Below are 15,720 nucleotides of genomic sequence, written 5' to 3' on the forward strand. Positions count from 1 at the left end.
CTTTGCTGAAAGTAGTTTCTCTGTATGGAGCTGGAGAAAGAAAATTACATTCAATATTCACCTTAACTGAAAAGCAGCTGAGTGTGGTGGCTGATATCCTATAAATAGCGGATCTGTGACCTCATTCCTGTTCTCTCCTTTGTCTCACTGTTTCCAGTCTCAAGTTGAATAGAAAATTGTCAATCATCTGGAGAATCTGGGCATATAGGCCAGTTTATTTGGATACTTCTGGCCTTGTCCTTGTTTTTCTGAAGTTGTTCAGGTACCATCCATTTAAGGGAAAGCAGTCTTGGTCTGTGTCTGTTGCTTTTTTTTCTTTGCCTACATTGCCCAGGTAACTGCAGTTGTGTGGAAATGGCCTAATGTGACCTTGGAAAACTGCTTAACCTTTCAGAGCCTCAGGTTATCCTTCTGTAAAGCGAATATTGTAGCTGCCTTTCCCTCCGTTTCAATGGAATGCTTTGAGAATTGATTAGATAGTGTGCATAAAGCAAGTTGACCTCCTCAAGAAGGAATACAATGTCTGATTTTATTTCTGGTCTCAAAGCTCTTAGGCCAGGCCTCTTCAGTACAACATGGTCATTATCTGAGCTTTTGGACTGCTTGGAGAGGAAATTCACACCATTCAGGGCCAAACAATCCACTCCAGTTTCTAAATGGTGGGGATTGTCTATCTATGGAGCACAAATTCAACAGATGGTTGCCAACCTTCCACTTGATTTTGTGGCTCTTTAAACTGTGTTCATTAAAACTTCAAATTGTAGACAGCTTTGTAGAGACTTGGAGGGATGTGTGAATGACAGTTTGTGATATAATGGATTCAGCCTGAGACATGAGGGTCTTATGTCTCTGATTCTTAGAAGCAGTTGTTACATTAATGTGTGAAATAATAACAGGATTACTCTATCAGTAATTAGAAGTGCTGAAGTTGTTGCCCACGTGTTTGCGAATCTCCTACTGATACCAATATGTTAGAACTTCATTAATAAGTATATTGTGCAGAATTTGAGCACAACCATGTTTTGTGTTTTAACAATTAGATTTATGTTGATTCTCTTTATTTATTAAAATAACAACAACAATAATAAAGAAACCCTTATTACATTGAAAACTTTCAGAAGATGGAACATAAACGTGAACCAAGGTTTGGGGGAAACACAGACCAAGTCTGTTTCTGTTTTTGTTTTACAGTCTTTACAGAGATGTATAATGCCATGGACTTTTATCTTAGGCTACCATAACTTATTTTTTCTTTTTTTCTCCCATCATGGGCATGCATGCATACGTGCATTCACTATTTAGCTTGTGGAGTTTCCATTTATTTACCAAATGCTTTGCTTTACTGAACATTTTGACTATTTCCTTGGACTATTTTGTTGCAAGAAATAAATGTGTTCTTTAAATGATTTATTTCTTTTTCTATCAACTTGGGAACTAAAATAAAATTGACATTCTCAGAAAACAAAGGTGCCGTAGAACTTGAAAACATTTACTCTGAAATAAAAAAAAAATGTGTTTACTTAGAGCTCAGTTTCTGTTGAAAAACAAACATCAGAAAAAGAAGAGAAGCCCCCTGCTGACACATTCTCTCATTGATTGATGATGTTGTCTTGGCAGAGCAGCCTCAGAAATGGCAATCAGGGAACAAACGGGTTGGATTTTATTCAATAAAATACCTTTTAAAGAGAAAATAAATCTCAAATTTCAAGGAATTGCATTTGAAACATAGTTGTGTGAGTTTATTCTTTGAAAAACAAAGGAAGTGATGTTGTGCCTTGGTCTACCCCTATGACATCATTCCTATTTGAAGGACACCAGGACACACTGCAATGTGTGACATTACATATTGAGAGCTGCACATAAATAGGAGCATGGCTTCTCTGTTTTCTACCGGATCGTATAAACCTGACACTGGCTTGAGCCAAGAACTGTATGTTAGTGAGGGGAACTGAGATGGGAACATGAGGCTAAGCATAGGTAAGGTTTATGAAACATTTACAGTGGGCCAGGCTCAGTGCATCATATGTATTAACCCCATTTGTCCTAAGGTTAGCTTTGTGATAGTTTCTATTATATAGATGAGAAAATGGTACAGAGTAGGTAAGTCATTAGTGAAAGGTCACACAGCTCCTAAGAGTAGAGCTCGGATTTGAACCTAGGTAGTTTGATTCCAGAGTTCATCTCTTAACTGTTAGATTTATGATGATTCTTTGTTTATTAAAATAACAACAATAATAAATAAACTCTTATTGCATTGAAAACTTAGTACAAAGGTAATTTCTGAATTGTCACATGGTTTTCATATTTTTATTCTCCACTTTCAGGTATTCTTAAATTCTTTTTAAGAAATCCTGCTTTGCATTTCTCCAGTGGGTTCTTTATTTTATTGTCATACTTTTGAGCCAGTATGTGATACAATTTAACTTAGTTCATGAGCAGTTTGTTTTTGGTTGCTCTGGGTATCTGTAAAATCATTGTAAGCAGTTGTAAATGTCTTCTATTCAATTTTAACTTTTTTTTTTGCTATGAACAAAAGTATATGTCTTAAATCATGTTTTCAAAGTGTGATTTTAACTATTTATAGTCATATCTGTGTTATCTTAGGTCTAGCATTTCTCAAGATGTTGGGGGACATAGTGTTTGATGTAGCTTTTCAATGGGGGTGTCCCTTTTACACCACTCCTCCCTGATTTGAGGGGATTAAGTTTATTTTTTTACTTTTCTATTCACACATTAGCAGATTGTTTGTGATAATAAAAGGAAATCACTTAAGAACTTCCTAACTATAAAACACTAGAATTTGAGCTTTGATATATAAAAGAGTATGTATTTGGAGATTAAGTTTATGGGGACCCTTCCTTTAGTTCTTGATAGGATTTCAAATTTGCATGAGTGGAATCTTGATCTCTTCTCAAAGAAGACAAATTATGGAATTTGGGTCTTCTCTACTCTTAAAGATTTCTCATACAATACTAAAACAATCTAAAGACCAGCATATTGATGACTTGTGAAGCATAGGTAGCAAAACTATAGAGCAGTTGGTCTGAAGCTATAGTGTTATTGCAACACTTTTTCTACTATCTCACTTATAGGCTTTCCTGGCGCCATACTGTCAAAGTGAAATCTTCCCTTAAATTTTGTCTACCAATCAGAACCAAGAACTTGGTCCACCCTTGCAAGATGATATTGATGTTGGTAGCCTCAACACTTTCTTTCTTTTTTTTTTAAGATTTTATTGGGGAAGGGGAACAGGATTTTATTGGCGAACAGTGTGTACTTCCAGGACTTTTTTCCAAGTCAAGTTGTTCTTTCAATCTTAGTTGTGGAGGGTGCCGTTCAGCTTCAAGTTGTTGTCCTTTCAGTCTTAGTTGTGGAGGGCGCAGCTCAACTCCAGGTCCATTTGCCGTTGCTAGTTGCAGCGGGCGCTGCCCACCACTCCTTGCGGGAGTCGAACCGGTAACCTTGTGGTTGAGAGGGTGCGCTCCAACCAACTGAGCCATCCAGGAGCTCAGCGGCAGCTCAGCTCAAGATGCTGTGTTCAATCTTAGTTGCTGGGGACGCTGCCCACCATCCTTTGAGGAACTCGAGGAATCGAACTGGCAACCTTGTGGTTGAGAGCCTGCATGCCAACCAACTGAGCCATCCAGGAGGCAGCTCAACTCAAGGTGCCGTGTTCAATCTTAGTTGCAGGGGACAGAGCTCACCATCCCTTGCGGGACTCGAGGAGATGAACCGGCAACCACTGGCCCATGTGGGACTTGAACCAGCAGCCTTCGGAGTTAGGAGCAAAGAGCTCCAACTGCCTGAGCCACCGGGCCGGCCCGCCTCAACACTTTAATAGTAAAGGCCCATGAAATAAGAACAACAACAAAACCTCATTAAAAGCGGAGTCCAGGTCCCCTCTTTTGGAACTGAACAAACCCACCCACCAGGTAGAGAACTTTCCCAGAGTGCTGGCGAGTGAGTCTGTGTGTCTTTAGTAACCGTGCACCAGATTACTCCACTTTTCTGGAGCAAAGGCTTCTAGCACAAGTGGTACCAAAAGATTGAATTTATTTTTGAAATTCTGATAATGATTTGGAGGGTGAAAACTTTTAAAAATGAGTCCTACCATGTACCATGATAACTGGAGAGTGAGTTCTCAAAAGCATATCCTCAAGAGATTTCAGAACATTTTATAAATCATCATGAGGAAGGGATACTGTTACTGGAATTTATTAGAAATCCAGAATAAAATTTAAAAATGTAATAAATATACCAATAAGGATTTCTGGGAACTTGACTCTTCTATAGATGGCTTTAGGTTTTCTAATTTTGCTTATGTCTTTAAGTAAAATACTAATACTTTCTGATTAAATTATTATTATTACTATTATTATTAATTTTTTTTTCAGTGACCGGTTTTCAATCTCTTAGGTTCCACTTTGGAACCATATGAATTGTTAAGACTTCCAGTTGTCTTAGACACTTCTGCTTAGTAACAGTAAATGTTGACATTTCTTGCAAAGTGTTAGGCAGAAAAAGAAAGAAAAGAAGTAGTGACTTGAAAGAGAACCATGGTCAAAGGAAGGTTTGATTTCAAATGAGGTTTAAATCAGAAAATCTGTTCTCCTTCCTTCCTCTATATTTATTTACAAATTAGTTCTTGTAATTAAATGAGCTGATTGTCTACTGCGTATATGGCAGACATTGTACTAGGCTCTTGGGATGCAAAGACAACTTTCATTTATTTACATTCATATATATTTATAGTTTGCCTTATTGCACAAATTATTTAAAGAGAAAAACTCCCTTTAAGCTGCCCTTCAATGGATCAAAGTCTTCCAGAAGATAGAATTCAGCTATAGAAAAATTACAATATAAGTAAGTGCTGTTAACAAAGATATTGGCAAAGCACTCTGGGAGCTTAGTGGACAGAGTAACTACAACTGCAATTTGTTGATTTTCAGCTGTGAGTTTCATTGATTCCTTAAAATTTACATGACTCTAAGACATGCCACAGGAGAGTCCTAGGCTTCTTGATTAAACAGAAAATTTGGAATAACCATAGCACTATTCTAGATATATAACCTGCCTAGTAAAGGGGTTCTGATACATTTACTTGATGCAGGAGCAATTTCTAGTCTATCTGAATCCCCATAGTGCAAAAGCACAGATGATCTAGAATCAATCTCTAAAGATTTTGAGCATATATATGAGAAGCAACTATGCCCCCAAATCTTACGTGTTGAAGCAATGGCTGTTCTCCTAAGATTCTGCTATTATTAACAGGGAAAGTATATGTATTTGTGTAAATTTTCAGCTCCAATGGTGATATTTGTGTGTTTATTTTCTTTAGAGAAATTTGAAAAAAAAAGAAAGATGGGGGAGGGTGTTTGGGTTCCAGGAGTGCAAATACTCCTTTGTGGTATGTGATCTCTTGCCTGGACAGAGCTTTATTTTCTGTATTTTGGAGTCATATGTAGTTATCTACAGGAGTTATATGTTTATATAACTGGTTGTATGTGGTTGAGTTATATGGTTTAGTTATATGTAGTTAAGAGCAGAAGATGAGCAAAGTACAAACAGGTAATTATCTGATTTTCTTTCTGACTTTGTCCTTAGCAAATGAATATGTTTGCTTGAGGTTGAATATGAGCAGCTTTACATGAATAAGTAAAGACAAAATTTTCAGTCTCGGGCAATACTGTTTTCTGTTGTGCTAGTAGCTTTAAAAAATATAATTAAGTACATTTTATATTACAGCTTCTCCTACACCTTCTGTTAAAAGTAAATTCATACTGAGTCTTGGCAAATTTGGTCTTTTATTTTATTTCTGTAGGAGTGTAAATGATAACAAAGTTTTAAAATAAGAAATCCAGAGATTTTCCATATGCTCTTCTTAGGGGTCTGTTACAAAGGGATCCACCAGCAAATTCATACATTATCACGGTAATACACAGGTCACTATCTTCCTGACTGCCTGCTCTATCTCCTAACACAAAGTGTTAATCACAAGTATTCTTCTGGATGAAGTGATGACAGATGTTACCAAAATGTCCCTATTTGTGATATATTAGTTCTTTCACACACAGGCACAGAGATGTCAAATACAGAAGAAATGCTTCTCTTCTTTGGCGGGGAGCACAAGGTGGCTGAAATTCAGTAATTATCCAAGTACAAGCTAGGAACTGGGCAACATTTTTCAAATTCCAGAAGGAATCACTGAGAAGAGGGAGTGGAGAACCGGCCAGGAGAGCGAGAATTGTATCTTGGGGGAGGGGAAGAGAACGGCCAGCTTTTTGTACCCCCTTCTTTTATAGGGAAAAAAAGAGCAGCCAGCAGAAAGTAGATGAGGATCAACATGGGGTGAGGGTGGAGGGGCTGGCAACTGCTGAGACAGTCAATAGGCAGATTGTTCATCGCGCATTGCCAGAAGATTAGCTGAGCAAATGCACAGACAATGCTGATTAGCGACTTGAAATGCATCAGTTCTTACCGGGGAGAACAAAGACGGTCCAGATCACTGCCCTACAGCCTAAGTGCAATAATGGAACCCAGCTATGCCCAACATAATTTTAGAGCTGAGAAATGTGGGCAACGTGTCTATCCTTTTGTATTCACTAAATTTCTCCCATCCCTGGTATGGCCTCAGGAGATATATATCTGATTTCCACCGGGTTCTCAAGGGACAGTAGTTTTATAATCACAGCTCTGCATATTTCAGCCTCTTGTTGGTTATGTATTTCTTTTCATTTAATCTGAGAAGGCAGATATCATTGAATTGTCACAATTTAGCCTCTTTTACACTGACCTTGTAAACAAACACAGGTGATCATATTGGGGGAAAAATTTAAATTACTCTCCAAATTTATTATTGATTTACATTACAAAAAAACTGATTCCGATAGTTATAAACATATTTGAGTATTTTAAAGTTATGAAAGAAAATGGAAAATATTTGTCTTTGAATATTTTTCAATCAAAGCCTGTATATTATTTGTTTTATCTTGATTTCCTTTCTTATTATGAGTCCAGAGAGCTCTAGCACTTTTATTCCACATCCCTCCTTGGGAGCTTTGGTTTGGGTACCTAGGAAATAGAATACGGCTTTGGGTTGGCACTTATTCTAAGATGCTAGAAATTTTCATAGAACATTTTTTACTTTATATACTATGACTGTACCCATCAAATGTAGCCTTTTCATTTGACTGATATTATAATTAAACTTAATAACATACATCTCCCTTTTCAATTTCTTTACATATGTAAAAATAATCCTAGTGTTATTTATAGATTTGTTTTTTTATTAGAAATCTTTCTCTTACCTAGATAAAACAACTTTAGTCCTAATGCACTCAACAGGATGCATCTAGGAGACAAACAGAAGGCTGATGTGTCTTTCACAACCTTATTGACTTTTTATACCTTACTGGGTTTGCAGTTTCTCTCTCACTCTCTTTTGTTGTGTCTTTGTATTTTTTAATGCCCAACCCTTTCTTACTTTATGTATTCATTTACTAACACCTGATTAATTCTTAGGGTCTTCTCTAAATTAGAGAAATGATGGAAAAAACTTCGGAGTATTTTATAGAAATACAATGTTCTTTTTCGCCGTTAACTATGGCACAGTTAAAATAGAAAACATATTAAAATGAATTATTTGCACCAAATTTAAGGGACAACAGATTAACAACCATATATAAAGAATTACCACAAATAAATATTTTACAAAAACATGGCAAAAAAAAAAAGACGAAAACAGGAAATGACTATGAACAAATAATTCAGAGATGAAATGAAATAGCAAACAAATATATAAAAAATATTCACCCTCACTGAAACTATATTAAATACAGACTGAAAATAAATCACCATCAGATTGAGAAAAATGTTAAGAGATGGATAATATCCAGTGTTGGCAAAGATATGGAGAAGAGGGTAATAATGCAATTTGATAGTGGCTTAATTTTATGTAACTTGCCAGTATTTATCACAAGGTAAAATTACATACTCGTTCATCCATTAATGCTATTTCCAGAAAGTCATTCTATGGAAAATTGAGATGTGAGCACCAATATTTTTTCCATCTTTCAAGAACGCTTACAGAGAAACAGTTAACTGATATAACTGCTGTTATATTCACAACATGGAACATAGCAGTTGACGAGAATGATGTCCTAATAGAAATATCTATGCAATATATTGAATCTCAGAATGAAAAAGATGAGTCTCAGAAACATAAAACTTGACTAATCTCATAGATGCAAAAGAAAAAGAAAAGCACCTATCCCTGTGTGTACAACTACAGCAGATATCTGAAAGGGTAACATGACATTGCCACCCACTTAACTCTGGGAGATAAATAGGATTGCAGCAAAGAAAAATATGCAAGGGATTACTAAATTACTCTAGATTTTTGCTATTTGTGAAAAGACTGTCATATAAAGTTAGTCCTGCTATAATGCTTGTCTGGAAAATGCAAATATTTTCCCAATGAGATTGTATGTTAGAGAGTAATTTGAGCTTAACACAAATGTTGTGTTCAGTTACATGTGATTTCATTTATGAGAATTACTAGATGAATGTAAAGAATGGTCAGTTGAGTCAGAAAGAAAACAAAATGCATGCACACACACACGCCTCAAGCATCTACCATCTATCCACTTCACCATGTGTATTGTGAGTCATACCCATGTACATCTGTTGTTACAATTTTCTATCTGATTTCAGATAACCCGCCTTTCACCACTTCACAGTAACTCAAAACTGAAACTCTCCATATTCACTTCCACAAGCAAACTTCAAGTTTTTTCAAGGTAAAGTGTCATATTTATTGGAGAATGTACAGATTGGTTAACTACTTAATATATGTACAATTATGCTATTGTTTTTGTTAGGTTCATATTTGTATTATTTTTAATGTGTCATTGACAAAATTTTGGAGTGTTATGCTCCTAGCATCACTTTCCCCCTAAATTCTGCTATTTTTATTGCACACTTTTACATAGCATGACACTTTTTAGGAGTGACTATGTCGCATTATTGTACACTTGATTGTATTCTATACATGATAGACCAGTGAAACTTGGAGCCTGGTGTTCTGCTTTGATGGGAGTCAATGAGTGGCATTTGTTGGGAGACAATTACTCACAGTTGTCTCACTTTTCTGCACATCTTCTGAACAAAGGTACAAAATGTCTTTCTTTTAGAGGATGTTTTTAAGGATGTCTATAGAGCAAATAGTCTTGGCAGTTAGAAAAATTGTCTAACTCTGGAGCAAGGGCAGGTTTGCTTCTAGTTTTGGAAGACAGGGAAAGTGTTGCCCCCCAGAGCAATGAAGAAGTATGCTTACTGCCCAGTATAAAAGCTTTGGTTCCCTAACCTCAGGATTTCTTGCCTGCAACCAACCAGTTGTGTGTTAACATGTTACTTGACCCTCTTTCTATCACCCTGTGGGAATTACGGCTTGGAGAACTGGTGCAAAAATTATAATTCTCTGGCTACTATTATTGCTTTGAATAGTAAACTTTCCTTTGTTTTTGACTTAAGGGTTTCATGTCACTTGTCAGCCTCCATGTAACTGTGGCAGAATAAGAGATTGACTCAAGAGTAAAAATCTCAGACCTTCGCGATTCTTGACAGCATTCTGTGGGATATCATGGCATTACAGATGTCTTCATAAAATTATTATTTAACATAGTTCAGGACCTTATTGCAAAGAAAGCAACCATTAAATACTGGCTTTGTTCACTTTAAAGGATGATACATCTGATTATAGGAAACAAAGTGTGTGTTGGAGGGCTTTTGAACCAAGCAATACTTTCAGTGGTCAAAAATTGAGATGGAGAATTATTTCTACTATGCATTTTACTTGCTTGAATGAACAAGTAGTCTGTGTTCACACTACCTAAAATGAAAATTATTTAGATCAATATAATTTTGCGATATATAATTATCTTCGAAATTCTTAGAAATAACTTATTATTCAGTGACATGTAAATATTGCTGCTACAGTTTCATTTATTTGATCAGACAATATATATTAACTTTCTCGGGACACAAAAATAAATAAGTACTTTCTATGCTTTCAAAAATTGGCACACTAGTGCAACAGATAAAACAAAACAAAAGGAAACATAAACATTGTGCAAGGCAGGAAGTGTTACCTCCAACAGGATAGAAATAAATAAAGGATTACAGGTGTTTTGAGGAAAGAAGGATGGGAGAAGACTTCAAGGAGAAGGTGGGATTTAATAAGGAAGGGGAGCACCTGAAGAGAGGGAAAGTACACGTGAAGGCAGGAATGTTAATGGGCCAGTGGAAGAAAAGCCTGGAAAGAAGAATTGGGACGATTTCCAGCCCTAAAGAGTCATGAACAGTTAAAGATACGTATTTCATTGATTCTATGACAACATTTTAAAAATTGGAGCACCTCTCACCTCTCTAATGCATTTAATAATCTATGGTATTTTACAATCTCTGGCATTTTACAATTGCTCTAAGGTGGCAGCCATTACATAGCTGCACGGAACTTTTTTTTTTTTTTTTGTGACACTTTCTGATAAGATCAAGGAAAGTCCAGAAAGAATCCATTTTAGATTATTGTGAGTATATTCATGTGATTGCAGGAAAGAAATATAGAACCTTGCAAGTGACCTTTAGAATTTTGGGGCCAAACTTCTGGCTAACATGCATTTAAGAACCATACTATTTGCCAAATATTAAATGGCTACTTGTTGCTAGCTTAGTGTTTAAGATTTAATTTATTATCATATTTAATTCTTGCAAACTTCCTGAGACACGGATTAGTTTCATTTTATTGGAGAAGAAACGGAGGGTTAAGAAAGTTTTGTAAGCAGTACAAGGTCACAGGGCTAGTAACTAAAATTTGACTTTAGGTAGTTTTGGGATTTGAATCAAATTCTCATGTACTCTCAAAACAATTCTGTTACTTATCCAATTCTTTTTATAGCTTAACCACACACAGAGATGGTGAGCTCTCCTAGCCTCCTCAGGCAATGCATTCTCTTAAAGTGGAGAGGAGATAATGGCAGTGTCAGAGAAAGTTTCTTTGAGAAAGTAACTCTTGAATCTCAGATTGATCGTCTATTTTGATGTACATTAAGATGAAAATATTTATTATTTTATGTATTTACATTTATAATATTTTTACATATTAATTTACAACTTTGACAAAGTTGATGCAGAGAGACACATGGTGAAGCTACCATGCAGCTTGCTTATTGAAAACTTAAACATCACATGAAATTTTCAGCAGCTTCTCCCTCTTTAACGGATATTGCTGATCTAATTTAAAATATAGAACAAGTAGCTTTACTACTACTTTAGTTTTTGCATTATTTTCAATTAATACATAAGAGAGTTGAAGCCCAGAGAGAATGAATGATTTGCACAGTCACAGAGATACACGGTTCCTAAATATCCAATGCTAAGTAATCTGAGACACACATGCCATCACTCATGTTATGTGACAAGATTGGCCATGCATTGGCAGATTTAATTGTTGAATTTTGACGAGATATCTATGAAAGATGTGCTTGGAGTTGTTGGTAATCAAAAACACTCCATCCCTCCAATTCTTTTTTCACTCCCTCTAGTGTTTGAAATATATCATGCATTTGCTTTTTCCTCCATCACTTTTTGTTCTACATCAGTCAACTCTGTGATTACATTGACCCAGATTGACCTTATAGAAAAAGCTTAGTTTTTAATTTAGAACCTTTATAACTGGAATGTAGGTTTGTTAAAAAAAAATAATTAGTTTGAATGTGAAGTGAGGACTTATTTTAAGCATATCTAAAGGAATTGACTTACCAAGAGGTAGTGGGGTAAGAGGCCATATTGAAATATGAGTCAAGATGTTAGATTAGAACATTTCCAAGTGAGTGAAATGGCAAAAATAGGATAGTGTTCTAGAGAGCATCAAGTTGGTAAGCATATTGAATTTTATTTGTTGAAATATTATTTTGGGGTTAGGGCTTCTTTAGCTTTAACTCATAAATACTCCTTTCCTTGCTAAGTATTTTTGTTTTTTGATGTACTCAAACAATGAAACCTTGAAATTTTGAACTTTATATGAAGAAAAAAATCAGATCATTAGAGCTGTTTCTATATGTTTTCTCCGAATTTGACTTAATTTACTATGTTGCATTATGAATTGTATAAAAATAATTGGTTTGAGAGGTCACAGACTCTTAACAGTTCACTCTGAGCTTGCGCTATGTGTTATTTTCTTACCTTGAAAATTATGTGCTGGGTTAGGATATTCATTTGGGCTATTCTAATTTAGCCAGCATGAATAAATTAGAGCAATTTTATGTTTTAGAGGAATTAAATTACAGGTTATTTGAGTAATAGTCACCATAATCATGACTAGTCATGATAGAGCCCATGATATATGAGGAAAAGTACAGTATGATCGTGTGTCCAGGGTATATCCAGCTGATTCATAATAATAGAAAAAATTCTCAGTCAAAATTGATAAAATGTTAAGTCTCTTTGACATTACCATTCCACGAAAAATGCTCTAATATTATAATTACATAAGGTAAGCATATTTTCTTTTGTAGGAACTAAAAATATTGAGAAGTATTTTAGTAAAGTCAGGCTCTTCTTGGGGAGTTGGAACTCATCTGTATGCATTAGTTGTAATATTTTAATTTATTAGAGAAGATTTATCCTAGTCAGCATCATTTTCTCAGTGTTGGCACCTGACAAAATTAAAAAATTAATTTAAAAAATATTATAAATATATTTAAATATACATAAACATGATATAATATTATATGACATATGTGATATGATATAGATGATATAGTATTATCTGATAATATTATTTCAAACTTAAACTCTCCCTAATTTTGGTTTTCCCATTTGGGAACCTAAATTTTAGATCCTTTTTAGAACATTGGAATGCCAAGAATTATTGACAGTGATTTGATTTGTATGAGGATTCAATGGACACAGACTTTGGCTGACCTGATAAAGAGGTTTTCAAAATAAGGGCAACAATAATGGCTGCTCTTTCAACCCCCGACAATTCCTCATAGGGGAGTTATGACGGAAATTTTCTGACTTGGCTCCTGTCAACTCCCAACTCCCCAAATGACCGCTAGACAAACCTGTTGCATATCAAAGCTGCATTTGTTAGAGAAAGAAGCAAAGGGAAAATACCACCTCAACACAATCTTAGTAATGCCTTAAAAAATGAAGTCAGAGAGAATATTTCTTATACTTAGACTGTGGGCTGGATGCTATTAAGGTCTATCAAGATAGTGAGCTGGTTGGGAGAAGGCAATATTTATAATCCCATAATGCTCTGGATTGATGGGCACAGAGAGGTGAGGATCTTGAATAACTTGATGAACAAGGCATTAGCTGTAATTAATTGATTGTTATGGTTTATAGTATATCTTTCAGAAGCAGATGTTTCCTGAAGCAAACTGCTAAGTTATCTTGTTCTCAGTATTGTGTAACACAGTGACACAATACTGAGACAGGAATTTTTGCCCGATGATCCAAGTAGGTTTTGGTTTAGGGGCAAACATGCTGTCAGTCTGTGTCCCTGTTGGTCATTCTTCAGTCTAAGTTGGAAGATAGGTGACTATTATCTGGGGTTGTGATCCACCGTGATCTGCACCACTGCTTACTGGATAGCATGTCTGATGGTACTTGTGCCATCTAGCCTTTGTATTTGTCAAATTTCTGGCTCTTTCTGTGAGAATATTACTTATTGGATCATTTGTCAGGAGAGTGTTTGTATAGCAGCATTTAAGGCTTTGGCGATACACATTTGAGAATTGCAACGCAAATACTGAAGGAAGTATTATGATCATAATTTGCAGTCATTGCTAAGCTGGGAGCCAAAAGTTCCCAAATTAAAACAAAAGAACAGATACCGTCTCTAATCCAAAGACTCTGTATAATCAGATAAGGGACATTAGCCAAATAACCTTATTTCATGATTTTGTTGTTTCCAACATTATGAGTAATATTACTGTAAGATAGGTAAGGATGTAAATGAAGCATTCTTTCCTGAAGACAGCAAACATTCCATTGGAGGCCCCAGTGATTAAAGTGGCTCTGCTTTGAACTACCTCTGTGAAACGTTCATGATCCTTTTGGTCTTTACTCATATGGTAGGCAGAATAAAGGCCCCAAAGATGCCCATTTTCTAATTCCTGGAACCTATGAATATGCTGTAATACAGTGAGGAAGAACTAAGGTTACAGATAGAATTAAGGTTGCTAATCAGCTGACTTTTTTATTTTGTTTCTTTATATAATTTAGGAAGTGATCCTCCTGCATGATACCCACCTGGCACTATACATAGTTATTACCATATTATCCATTATATTCCCTATACTTTATATCCTTGTAACTATTTTGTAACTATCAATTTGTGCTTCTTAATCCCTTCACCTTTTTTACCCTGTCCCCAACCACCCTCCCAACTATTATCCCCAATAGATCTAATACCCATCTAACACCATACATAGTTATTACAATATTATTGACTATATTTCTTATGTTATACCCTACATCTGCATGACTGCTGTGTAACAACCAATTTGTACTTTGTAATCACTTACCCTTTCCACCTACCCCAACCCCCCTCCCACCTGGCAACCATCAAAATGTTCTCTGTATTTATGAGTTAGTTTCTGTTTCATTTGTTTGTTTATTTTGGTCTTTAGATTCCACTTATAAATGAAATCATATGACATTTGTCTTTCTCTGTCTGACTTACTACACTCAGCACAATGCCCTCTAGATCCACTCATGTTGTTGCAGATGGCAAGATTTCGTTCCTTTTTTATGGCTGAGTAATATTCCATTGTATATATGTACCACCTCTTCTTTATCCATTCACTCATTCCAGCACACCCAGGTTGGCTTCATATCTTGGCTTATGTAAATAATGCTGCAATGAACATATGGATGAGCACATCCTCTTGAAGTAGTATTTTGGGTATGTTTGGATAAATACCCAGAAGTGGGATTACTGGGTCTTTCTTTGTCTTTTGTTATAGTCTTTGTTTTAAAGTCTATTTTGTCTGGTATAAGTATTGCTACCCTAGCTTTTTTGTTTGTTTCCATTTTCATGAAATAGCTTTTTCCATCCCTTACTTCCAGTTTGTGCATGTCTTTCGATCTAAAGTGAGTCTCTTGTAAGCAGTGTATGTAAGGGTCTTGTTTTCTTATCCACTCAGCTCCCCTACCTTATGACTGGAGACTTAAATCCCTTTCCGTTGAAAGTAATTGTTGATAGGTATGTAGTTATTGCCATTTTATTACTCATATTCTTTTTCGTCTTACAGAAGTCCCTCTATATTCCTTGTAATATTGGTTTGGTGATGATAAACTCCTTTATCTTTTTCTTGTCTGGGAAGCTCTTTATCTGTCCTTTGATTTTAAATGATACCCTGGCTGGGTAGAGTAGTCTTGGTTGTAGATCCTTGCTTTTCATCATGTTGAATATTTTGTGCCAATCCCTTATGGCCTGCAAAGTTTCTGTTGAAAAATCAGCTGATAATCTTATGGGAGCTCCCTTGTAAGTAACTAACTGCTTTTCTCTGCTGCTTTTAAGATTCTCTCTTTGTCTTTAACATTTTAATTATGATGTGTCTTGCTGTGGGCCTCATTCGGTTCATCTTGTTTGGGGCTTTGCATTTCCTGGGCTTGTATATTTATTTCCTTCACCAGGTTAGGGAAGTT

Source organism: Rhinolophus sinicus, linkage group LG05 (genome assembly GCF_036562045.2).
Source record: "Rhinolophus sinicus isolate RSC01 linkage group LG05, ASM3656204v1, whole genome shotgun sequence".
NCBI classification, from domain to species: Eukaryota; Metazoa; Chordata; class Mammalia; order Chiroptera; family Rhinolophidae; genus Rhinolophus; species Rhinolophus sinicus.